The sequence below is a fragment of the Bison bison genome, unplaced genomic scaffold (assembly GCF_000754665.1).
Source record: "Bison bison bison isolate TAMUID 2011002044 unplaced genomic scaffold, Bison_UMD1.0 scf7180017862707, whole genome shotgun sequence".
NCBI lineage: Eukaryota > Metazoa > Chordata > Mammalia > Artiodactyla > Bovidae > Bison > Bison bison.
In genome coordinates, this window is record NW_011493279.1 from 120,016 (window position 1) to 129,349 (window position 9,334).

Below are 9,334 nucleotides of genomic sequence, written 5' to 3' on the forward strand. Positions count from 1 at the left end.
GCCTTTTTTTTAAAACCAGCTTGAACATCTGGAAGTTCATGGTTCACGTATAGCTGAAGCCTGGCTTGGAGAATTTTGAGCATTACTTTACTAGCGTGTGAGATGAGTGCATTTGTGCGGTAGTTTGAGCATTCTTTGGCATTGCCTTTTTTGGGGTTGGAATGAAAACTGACTTTTTCTAGTCCTGTAGCCACTGCTGAGTTTTCCAAATTTGCTGGCATATTTAATGCAGCACTTTCACAACATCATCTTTCAGGGTTTGAGGTAGCTCCACTGGCATTCCATCACCTCCACTAGCTTTGTTTGTAGTTATGCTTTCTAAGGTCCACCTGACTTTACATTCCAGGATGTCTGGCTCTAGGTAAGTGATCATACTATCGTGATTGTCTTGGTCATACATAAAATACCCATAATTTATTTATCTTATAACTGGAAGTTTGCATTCTCTGACTCACATCTCCATTATCTCCCCTGTTTCAGTCTATGCCATGGCAACAAAGATTCTATTCTTTGATTCTATGACTTCACTGTTTGTTTTTGTTTTTTTTTTATGTGAAAGTGAGATCACAGAGGTTTTGTCTTTCCCTGCATGACATTTCACTCAGCATAATGTCCTCAAGTGCCATCCATGATGTTATAAGTGACAAAATGTCCATCCTCTTCTATGTCTTAGAAAGTATTATTCAGTGTGTATCTGTGTGTCTGTGTGCTCCAGATGCTTTTTTTTTATATATACATTCATCTGTTGATAAATGGTAGTTTATTATCATCTATCAACAGATGGATTCTATCTTTTGGGCTTCCATCTGATGGAATGAAAGAATGATGGTTGATTCATCTCTTGGCTTTGTGAATAATGCTACAATGAACATCAGTTAAGTTCAGTTCAGTCACTCATTCGTGTTCAACATGACACAAAGTGTCGTGTCCAACTCTTATGACCCCATGGACTGCAGCATGCCAGGCCTCCCTGTCCATTACCAACTCCAAGAGCTTAATCAAATTCATGCCCATTAAGTCAGTGATGCCATCAAACCATCTCATCCCCTGTCGTCCCCTTCTCTTCCCGCCTTCAACCTTTTCTGGAATCCAGGTCTTTTCAAATGAGTCAGATCTTGACATCAGGTGGCCAAAGTATTGGAGTTTCAGCTCCAACATCAGTCCTTCCAATGAACACCCATCTCTTTTGGGATGGGCTGGTTGGATCTCCTTGCAGTTCAAGAGACTCTCAAGAGTCTTCTCCATCACCACAGTTCAAAAACATCAATTCTTTGGCCCTCAGATTTCTTTTATAGTCCAACTCTCACATGCATTAATGACTATTGGACAAAACATAGCCTTGAGTAGACAGACCATTGTTGGCAAAGTAATGTCTCTGCTTTTGAATATGCTGTCTAGGTTGGTCATAACTTTCCTTCCAAGGAGTAAGTGTCTTTTATTTTCATGGCTGTAATCACTATCTGCAGTGATTTTTGAGCCCCCGAAAATTAAGTCTCCCACTGTTTTCCCATCTATTTCCCATGAAGTGATGTGACGGGATGCCATGATCTTAGTTTTCTGAATGTTGAGCTTTAAGCCAACTTTTTCACTCTCATCAAGAGGCTCTTTAGTTCCTCTTCACTTTCTGCCATAGGGTGGTGTCATCTTCATATCTGAGTTTATTGATATTTCCCCAGGAAATCTTGATTCCAGCTTGTGCTTCCTCCAGCCCAGCGTTTCTCATGATGTACCATGCATATAAGTTAAATAAGCAGGGTGACAATATACAGCCTTGACATACTCCTTTTCCTATTTGGAACCAGTCTGCTGTTCTATGTCCAGTTTTAACTCTTGCTTCCTGACCTGCATATAGATTTCTCAAGAGTTAGGTCAGGTGATCTGGTATTTCCATCTCTTTCAGAATTTTCCACAGAAGATTCAAGTATGATATCCTATTTTTTTGAATAATGGCTATGCTATTTTCCATTGTTGCTTTAACAGTATATGATCCACCATGGTTTTCCTTATTTCATATTCTCATCATCATCAATATCTGTTGATCTTTTATAATAGCCATCTTAACAGGTATGAGATTATATCTCAGTGTGTTTTTGATTTACATTTTCCTGATGATTAGTGATAAGCACTTTTCTTGCGCTCTTTGATCATTGAAAGTCTTCCTTAGGGAAATGGCTATTTCACATTACTAATAATGCATCACCGACTCGACGGACATGAGTTTGAGTGAACTCTGGGAGTTGGTGATGGACAGGGAGGCCTGGTGTGCTGAAATTCATGGGGTATCAAAGAGTCGGACACAAGTGAGTGACTGAACTGAACTAAACTGAATGATGCTGATGTTGATCATTTGTCCTGTTATAATTTGTCATATTTATATCCTCATATAAAATATGTCTTCATGTGTTTTTTTTGTTCCCTAGTTTTTAATTAATTTTGTTTTGTCTTTATCATTGAAATTAGTTTATTTGTGTTTGCTTGTTTGTTTTAATATCCTAGATGTTATTTAGATGCAATTTTTAAATATTTTTCCCCTGAAAATAGTATGGCTTTTCCTCTTCCTAATAGGGAATTTTGCAGATTGGAAGTGTGTATTTTGTTGAAGTCTGATTTGTTAATTTTTCCTTTATGGACTGTGAATTTGGTGTCAAATCTAAGAAATACTTGCTTAGCCCTAGAACCTAAGCATGGTTTACTTTTTTTCAAAAGTTTCATAGTTTTAAGTTATAAATTTAAGTTTTAATCCTTAAATTAAAAAAAAAAAGAGAGAGAGAGAAAAAATATCCTTAAGAGTGTGAAGACTGAAAACTAGTCCCACCCCCAACACCATGGATATTCAGTTAATTCCCCACCTTTGTCAAAAATCAATCATATTTGTGTGGATCTAGTTCTAGCTCAGTCTTCTGCTCCATTGGTTTATGTGTTTATTCTTCCTCCAGTTAATCAATTTTCATTTTATAGCTGTATGATAAGACTTTGAACAGTGTAGAGTAATTCTTCTCATATTATTATTTTTTCTCAAAATTTATTTTAGCTATTATTCTATTTCCTTTTCCATGAAAGTTCTAGAGTATATTTAATAATTCATGCTGCAACTTTAATATTAATTTCAGTAAGCCTGTATATCAATCTTTACAACATAGAGTTTTCAATTTCATAAATATGTAGTATATATAAGTTTGCTTAGATCTTTATTTCCCTTTAACAAGATTGAATAGTTTCAGCTTCCAAACACTACACACAATTTTTCTGATTCACATCTAAATTTCCTTTTTTTAAAATTTTTCATCAATTGTAATTGCATTGGGTTTTTAATTTTGTTACTAAGGTCTTCATTGATTGTATATAGAAAGAAAATGACTTTTGTATATATCTTATATCCTGTAACCTTGCAAAAAATAACTTTTTAGTTTTAGTTTGTTTGTTTTTTTTAATATCTTGGAATTTTCCATGTAGACAGTCATGCCATCTCCAAAAAGAGAGAATCTTATGGCTTGCATGGTCTTCATTCTTTAGCTTGACTTACGGCATTATTTACAAATTCTAGCACTATATTAAGTTAAAGGAAAAAAAAAAGAGTAGACAAACTAAATTTTTTCTTTCTTGTCTTACTGGGTAAGCCTTAGTTTTAGATTATTAAGAATAATATTCATAGGTGTTTCATTTGTTAGTTTTGTTGTTTTTTAGATCTTTGTATCAAATTGAGTAAGTTTCTTTTGCTATTATATTTTTGAGAATTTTTATCATGAATTGATGTTGAGTTTATGTCCAATGTCTTGTGTATGGATTGACATGTTCGTGTGTTTCTTCTCTATAGCCTATTAATATGGCAGACTATTCTGATTGATATTGAGAGGATTGTAGTAGTGTGTGCTTTTAAACAAATTGTAAAAAAAAAAAGGCAATTTTGTGTGGTTAAATCTATGTGTATAGATTTATTTCTACTTCCTTAATTATCTTGTTCTCTTTAAATGTTTTAATCTTTTTCTTTTTTAATGAATTGATGTTGAGTTTATGTCCAATGACTTGTGTATAGATTGATATGACCATGTGTTTCTTTTCTTTAGCCTGTTAATATGGCAGACTACTGTGATTGATATTCAGAGGATTATAGTAGTATGTGTTATAATGATAACCCCTATTTCATCCCTGATATTGATAAATTGGGTTTTTTCTTTATCAATTTTGCTTGTATGTGCCAATTTTACTGTTTTCAGGGAAATAGAATTTTATTTAATTAGTTTCTTTCTGTAGTTTTGTCATTTAAATTTTATTGTATCTTCATTGTCCCCCTCCTTCTGCTTGATTTGGGCTTATTTTGTATTTTATATACAGTTTTGGTCATTGCTCTAGGTAATCTATATATAACCTATCAAAGTCTAGCAGTTTCATCATTTTACATCTTTGAATGTAGTTAAGAAACTTTATTTCTCTTTACATTATTTACCCTCCCCTATTTGTGACATTAATGAATTAAATATTTCTTTTCCACATTTAGACACACATCAGACATTCTTTCAAAATTTTCTTCAAATTTCAAATATAAGTTAGAAAATTCAAGAAGAGAAGGAAAGTCAGCTATGTTTACCAATATTTTTTATTACTTTGCTTACCTATAATTTTGTTTGCTTGCTTGTTTTTGATATTTGTAATATTATGTGTTAATCCTGACAGTGATCACCAGGTTGACATAGAAGGACATCCAAAACAAGGCAGAAGTTATTACATAAACAACTATGCCAGGAGGAACCTAAAGAAAAACGCAGTTCAAATTTGCTAATTGTTTTCCTCTATAGAAAAAGTTGTTGAAATCCATCAGCTTGAACAATCAGTTGGACAGTTGGTAAAGCCTGGATTTGGAATTAAGTCTATGAGTTTATTTAATTTACATTATTCTATCATTGATATGGCAGATTCTGTTAATAAATTAAAATTCTAGTATAACTGTTACATTTCAAAGTTATGTTTAGTGAAGTGGAATATGTCAGAGCTATAGCATTTCTTTTTTTAAGCATAATACTCCCAAGAGAATTTGTTAGACTTTTATTTCCACAATATGAAATGTACATTCTAAAATAAGTCATTTCAATATGCAGTGAGGAATTTTCATTCTCACATTCAAACCTCTGTAAAACTTTTAAATTGTCAGTTTACTTAGGAAATTGGAAAACACTTTTTTTTTTTTAACTTAGAATGCTAAATTGGAATCCAATCTCTTAAAACCCTGAATCCTTAGCTTTTTAATAAAAAATAGTGCAATATAATTTGGAAAGTATCCATGTGCACATTATTCTACCTAAAGCCATGATAGTAGATACCAAAGAAATTAATTCATAGTAATTTATATATGCCAAGTAAAATATCTATCCATCTTAGTGAGTTTAAAACTTGTATATTATAAAGCACATTTTTCAAAAAATAAAGAAAAAAAATCAATTATATACCAATACTGTATAAAATATATATATATACTAATATATATATATATCTCGATACTGTCATTTGTTATCATATCTATTGGTAGAAAAATTTGCCCTTTGAAGCATAAGAATGATTATCTGTAATTAGCTGTATTATATTATCTATAATATATTGCTGTAATTAGCAGTATATATATATATATTTTTTTTTTTGCTTGCAATTTGTATTATGACATATTTCAACCTTAAAATACCAGAAATAGTACAAGAAGCTTCTGTATATAGTCTTTACCCAACTTTATTATTTGTCTGAATTTTTCCCCAATTGCTTTATAATTTCTTCTATAAATATGTGCATGAAATTTATCATGAACCTTTTGAGTAGATTGGAGATAAAGTACCCTTTTATTCCAAAATATCTTTTATTCCAAAGTCCCTTGGACAGCAAGGAGATCAAACCAGTGAATCTTAAGGGAGATCAACCCTGAATATTTACTGGAAGGACTGATGCTGAAGTTAAAGCACCAGTATTTTGTTCATCTGATGTGAACAGACAACTCTTTGGAAAAATCTCTGATGCTGGGTGTCAGAGGATGAGATGGCTGGACGGCATCACCAATGCAATGAGCATGAACTGGGGCAAACTCCAGGTGATTATGAGGGACAGGGAGACCTTGCATGCTGCTGTCTATGGGGTCGCAAAGAGTTGGACACAACTGAACAATGACAACATAAAAAAGAATGCATATGAGTCCTAATGAAGTGAACAAACCTAGAGCTTATTATAAAGAGTGCAGTTAGTCAGAAAGAGAAAGACAAATATCATATATTAACACATATATATGGAATCTAGAAAGATGACTGATGAACCTATCTACAGGGCAGCAATGGAGACGCAGATATAGAGAACGGAATTTTGGATATGGTGGGGGAGGGAGAAGGTGGGATGATTCAAAAGAGTGGCATTAAAATATATATATTACCATGTTTAAAACAGATAACCAGTGGGGATTTGCTGTTTGACACACAGAATCCAAAGCTGGTGCTCTGTGACAACCTAGAGGGATGGGATGGGGAGGGATGGAGGAGGGAAGCTTAAGAAAGAAAGGACATATGTGTATCTATGGCTGACTCATTGTGATGTATGGTAAAAATCATCACAATATTGTAATTACCTTCTAATTAAAAAAAAAAAACAAAAGAAGTGGTGAGTGAACATCTTTATCATGTTTCCCATTGTTATGAGCAAAAAGTTAAATATTTCATCATTACATATACTGTTAGGTATAGGTTTTTCAGATACCCTTTATGACATTGAGGAAGTTCAGTTGTATACTTGGTTTGCTGACTTGCTTCATTTAAATAATTTGCTTTTATAAAATGCTTTTTCTGTATTAGATGACATGATATTTTAAAATTACTCTGCTAATATAGTGAGATACTTTTTTTTTCAAATGTAGAATAAACCTATTCATAATATATTTTATTCTTCATAAAATTTTAAAATTAACTTGTTAATAATCTGTGCTCCATTTTTTCTGATAAAGTAGTCATTATTTATGTCATTATGTCCCATTTATAACATTTTCCTTTCATCATTCTCAAGGTTTTCCTTTTATCTTTTGCTTTCAGCAGTCTGACTATGATGTACCTAGGTGTAATTTTTTTTCTACATTTACTTTTCTTGGGGTTTACAGAGCTTCTTGGGACTGTTTAATTTTAAAACAAATTCTATACTTTTTATAGTATTTCTTTAAATATTTTTATGTCCCACTCCTTCTAGGACTTAAAATACATGTTTTACAGATTTATAGTTACTGAAGCTCTGCTGTTTACTTTTTAAAATTACTGCTTTCTATTCTTCAGATTAGATAGTTTGTACCCATATGCTTTAGATAATACAAATCATTTATATTCAAAATTATATTTTTTCTCTACTATTTTGCATTTGCTATAACTGAATGTTTATATCAGGTATTGTACTATTTGGGCTTCCCTGGTAGCTCAGCTGGTAAAAATTTTGCCTGCAATGCAGGAGACCCCGGTTTGATTCCTAGGTCAGAAAGTTCTGCTGGAGAAGGGATAGGCTACCCACTTCAGTATTCTTGGGCTTCCCTGGTGGCTCAGATGGTAAAGAATCTACCTCTGATGTGGGAGACCTGGATTCGATCTCTGACTTGGGAAGAGCCCCTGGAGGAGGTCATGGCAACCCACTCCAGTATTCTTGCCTGGAGAATCCCCATAGTCAGAGGAGCCTGACAGGCTACAGTCCATGGGATTGCAAAGAGCTGGAGATGACTGAGCACAGCACAGCGCATTGTACTATTTATTTCCAGAATTTTCATGTAGCTAAATTTTAATTTTACTGTTGATTTCCCATGCATTATTTTATTATGATTTTTTTTTTCAAGTCCTTGGACCTATTTAAAATAACTCTGTTAAAGACCTGTGTGCAAATCTATCTGGATTGTCTACTGTTTCTCTATTCATGTGGATCGTATTTTTCCTTGAAAGATCTAATTATGCTTGATTACTTGCTGGATATTGTCAATAAAATATATAGAGAGTATAGATTATGTTGTTATTGCATTTTTTACATTTCTTTGGTTCCATTAAATGTGGTTCAACTCTTTATTTGAGTAGGTGTTTTTAAGCTGTGAACTTAGTTGTAAACCTAGAGGCATACCCATGATTTCATTTTGTGGTTCTAATTCCTTAGTAGAAGACATTATGATGCCTGAGGTGTTCAATAAGGCCTCCAAGTTTGGGCTGAACTGGAATGCTAGTAAATTCCATTACTGTCAAGTCATTGATAGCACTATTCAACTGTCAGTGTTTTTTGACAGAGGAGCATGGTAGGTTACAGTACATAGGTTCACAATGAGTCGGACATGACTAAAGCCACTTAGCACACACTCACATTCTGCTGAGACTTGTGTAAGCTCATTCACAGTGAATGCCCATGAAGACTTGTTGGGGGAGTGGGGGGGTCTTCTTTCTGAGTACATTCCAAGTTTATTGGTAATTGGTCACAAATTCTACCTGCTCCGCTTCAATTTCTGAAACGCTTGCTTCTATCTCCTTAGCTCATCAAACTGCTCCCCCACTTCTGGTCTGCTTTCCTGCTCAAAGCAGAAAGCTAAAGCAATTTTGATATGAATGGTAAGCTCACCTCACTTGTTTTTCTTCTTTCAAGGACCATATTCCTGTGTTATCTGTTTTTCAAGGTGGATAGATAAACTGTCTTCATATACTTTATTCAGTTTTATAGTTGTTTCAAAAAGGAATCCAGATTCAGTATTAGTCACTCTATGTTGGCCAGCACTTGAGGACAATACCATGCTTTTTCATATAAAATTATTATATTATTTCATAAAACTTTATTTTTTTCAAGTTTAATTGAGGTTTAAGTGGCATACTGTTAAGTTTAAGGTGTACAGCATTTGGTGTTCTTCAGTCACTAAGTCATACCTGACTCCTTGCAACCCTATGGATTGCAGCAAACCAGACTTCCCTGTCCTTCACTATCTTCCAGAGTATGCTCAAATTCATGTTTGTTGAATGGATGATGTCATCCAGCCACCCCATCCCTTGTCACTCCCTTCTCCTCCTGCCTTCAGTCTTTCTCAGCATCAAGGTCTTTTCCAAGAAGTAAGATCTTCTCATCAGGTGACCAAATTATTGGAGCTTTACCTTCAGCATCCATCCTTCCAATGAATATTCAGGGTTGGTTTCCTTTAAGATGGACTGGTTTGATTTCCTTGCTGTTCTAGGGACTCTCAAGAGTCTTCTCCAGTGCCACAGTTAGAAAGCATTCATTTCTTGGTGCTCAGTCTTCCTTATGGCCTGACTCTCACATCCCTATACTTGACTACTGGAAAACCTATGGTTTTGACTATATGGACCTTTGTCAGAAA